Source organism: Pseudochaenichthys georgianus, unplaced genomic scaffold, assembly GCF_902827115.2.
Source record: "Pseudochaenichthys georgianus unplaced genomic scaffold, fPseGeo1.2 scaffold_350_arrow_ctg1, whole genome shotgun sequence".
NCBI classification, from domain to species: domain Eukaryota; kingdom Metazoa; phylum Chordata; class Actinopteri; order Perciformes; family Channichthyidae; genus Pseudochaenichthys; species Pseudochaenichthys georgianus.
Window position 1 is genome coordinate 379,634 of NW_027262960.1, and position 3,708 is coordinate 383,341.

The window sequence follows — 3,708 nt, forward strand, 5'->3', positions numbered from 1 at the left end:
GTGTGTGTGTGTGTGTGTGTGTGTGTGTGTGTGTGTGTGTGTGTGTGTGTGTGTGTGTGTGTGTGTGTGTGTGATAATAAGGTGGAGCTGCAGCTGCTGTCTCGTGTCGGGACACACTGAGGAATGTGTGTGAGGCAGGAGATGTGTGTGGACTCGTCTGCCCTGAACTCTGCTGCTGTATCTGTGTCAAACGGAAGGATAGTTATTAATACTAAAACAACAACTATTAGACACAAGGAGTCTTCACTGTCTAACTGGAGATATTCATACCTGTATTATCTGGTTGTACTTAAAGGGGGTGTATTCTGCTTTCTGTGGTGTTCGCTCTCCTCTCATGTGTTCTATAGATGTTAATGCATGTCATCTGGGGTGCTCAACCAGTCGATCGAGAGATGTGTCTAAAAATAGAACAACAATATTCAGTTTTATCGTTAATGTCCTGCAACATAATCTTCCTGTGCCGGAATAATGCACTTGAACGCATCAAAGCATTGTGATTGGCTGGCGTCACCCCATGTGTCTGGAGAATCACAGAACAGCCGGTCGTCAAGGGCCGGCTCGATTCGCTGTAGAGACACTACATACTGATATACACCTGAACATCAGCAGGAGAGGACTCTTTAAAGTAGAGACGCTACATACTGATATACACCTGAACATCAGCAGGAGAGGACTCTTTAAAGTAGAGACACTACATACTGATATACACCTGAACATCAGCAGGAGAGGACTCTTTAAAGTAGAGACACTACATACTGATATACACCTGAACCTCAGCAGGAGAGGACTCTTTAAAGTAGAGACACTACATACTGATATACACCTGAACATCAGCAGGAGAGGACTCTTTAAAGTAGAGACACTACATACTGATATACACCTGAACATCAGCAGGAGAGGACTCTTTAAAGTAGAGACACTACATACTGATATACACCTGAACATCAGCAGGAGAGGACTCTTTAAAGTAGAGACACTACATACTGATATACACCTGAACATCAGCAGGAGAGGACTCTTTAAAGTAGAGACACTACATACTGATATACACCTGAACATCAGCAGGAGAGGACTCTTTAAAGTAGAGACACTACATACTGATATACACCTGAACATCAGCAGGAGAGGACTCTTTAAAGTAGAGACACTACATACTGATATACACCTGAACATCAGCAGGAGAGGACTCTTTAAAGTAGAGACACTACATACTGATATACACCTGAACGTCAGCAGGAGAGGACTCTTTAAAGTAGAGACACTACATACTGATATACACCTGAACATCAGCAGGAGAGGACTCTTTAAAGTAGAGACACTACATACTGATATACACCTGAACATCAGCAGGAGAGGACTCTTTAAAGTAGAGACACTACACACTGATATACACCTGAACATCAGCAGGAGAGGACTCTTTAAAGTAGAGACACTACATACTGATATACACCTGAACATCAGCAGGAGAGGACTCTTTAAAGTAGAGACACTACATACTGATATACACCTGAACATCAGCAGGAGAGGACTCTTTAAAGTAGAGACACTACACACTGATATACACCTGAACATCAGCAGGAGAGGACTCTTTAAAGTAGAGACACTACATACTGATATACACCTGAACATCAGCAGGAGAGGACTCTTTAAAGTAGAGACACGACATACTGATATACCCCTGACCATCAGCAGGAGAGGACTCTTTATTTGTTCTGTTGGATTTTTAGTCAAATTTTGTAGAAATACTTGGAATTTCAGAAGAACTTCTGAAGCAGTCAGATAACTTATCAGAAGAAAAAACGGCATGTTTTTTTTTAGACTAGAATTTGTTTGTACATTTCCTGACATGTATGAAGTGTCCCTCAGAGTTCAGCCTGTTTCCTGTCAGATAAGAGTCTGATGGGTTATGGTGGACATAGTAGCTGACTAGTACTGCCGAGCATTGACTCGATTAAAAAAAGGCTTTAAATGCTATTCAAATGTTGTACATTAATCCTTTAAATCTTTTAAAAGTCCTTAACAAAGTTTAGTAGGATTTTATTTATCTTTCTCATCTAAAATCTCCAAATAAATAATAGCTTTTCTTTTTAAAACATGTACTAATGCCTTTCACACTAACGTCACAGAAACCAACAACATATATTTAGTTTTCTCAGATTTGCGTTGAAGGTTTTAAAGAAGGACATATGTTGTAGGCTGCGAGATCAAATAATCCTCCAACATAAAGCGCATGAACTCATGGAGAACAGAGCGGGTTTTATCTCTGGGTGTGTCAGCCTGCCTCGTGATAAGGAGTCACCTGCTGTAACGCTCAGGTGTTATTACTAAAGTCTGCAGCGTTTCCTCCCCGGCGCTGACTGAGAGCTCACAAGCAGCTCTTACAGGATTACCCTCTGCACCACACTCCGACCGAACACCAGGTTCATGATCATGTCTCCAGCAGGAAGGAGACGATGGTTTCATTCCCTCACCTAGTCTGCAAAATCCTCTTCTTCATGTCTCTTCTACATCAACATGTGTCCCCTCTTCTCCATGTCTCTTCTACATCAACATGTGTCCCCTCTTCCTCATGTCTCTTCTACATCAACATGTGTCCCCTCTTCTTCATGTCTCTTCTACATCAACATGTGTCCCCTCTTCTTCATGTCTCTTCTACATCAACATGTGTCCCCTCTTCTTCATGTCTCTTCTACATCAACATGTGTCCCCTCTTCTTCATGTCTCTTCTACATCAACATGTGTCCCCTCTTCTCCATGTCTCTTCTACATCAACATGTGTCCCCTCTTCTTCATGTCTCCTCTACATCAACATGTGTCCCCTCTTCTTCATGTCTCTTCTACATCAACATGTGTCCCCTCTTCTTCATGTCTCCTCTACATCAACATGTGTCCCCTCTTCTCCATGTCTCTTCTACATCAACATGTGTCCCCTCTTCCTCATGTCTCTTCTACATCAACATGTGTCCCCTCTTCTTCATGTCTCTTCTACATCAACATGTGTCCCCTCTTCTCCATGTCTCTTCTACATCAACATGTGTCCCCTCTTCTTCATGTCTCTTCTACATCAACATGTGTCCCCTCTTCTCCATGTCTCTTCTACATCAACCTGTGTCCCCTCTTCTTCATGTCTCTTCTACATCAACATGTGTCCCCTCTTCTCCATGTCTCTTCTACATCAACATGTGTCCCCTCTTCTTCATGTCTCCTCTACATCAACATGTGTCCCCTCTTCTTCATGTCTCTTCTACATCAACATGTGTCCCCTCTTCTCCATGTCTCTTCTACATCAACATGTGTCCCCTCTTCTACATGTCTCTTCTACATCAACATGTGTCCCCTCTTCTCCGTGTCTCTTCTACATCAACATGTGTCCCCTCTTCTTCATGTCTCATCTACATCAACATGTGTCCCCTCTTCTCCATGTCTCTTCTACATCAACATGTGTCCCCTCTTCTTCATGTCTCTTCTTCATCAACATGTGTCCCCTCTTCTTCGTGTCTCTTCTACATCAACATGTGTCCCCTCTTCTTCATGTCTCCTCTACATCAACATGTGTCCCCTCTTCTTCATGTCTCTTCTTCATCAACATGTGTCCCCTATTCTTCATGTCTCTTCTTCATCAACATGTGTCCCCTCTTCTCCATGTCTCTTCTACATCAACATGTGTCCCCTCTTCTTCATGTCTCTTCTACATCAACATGTGTCCCC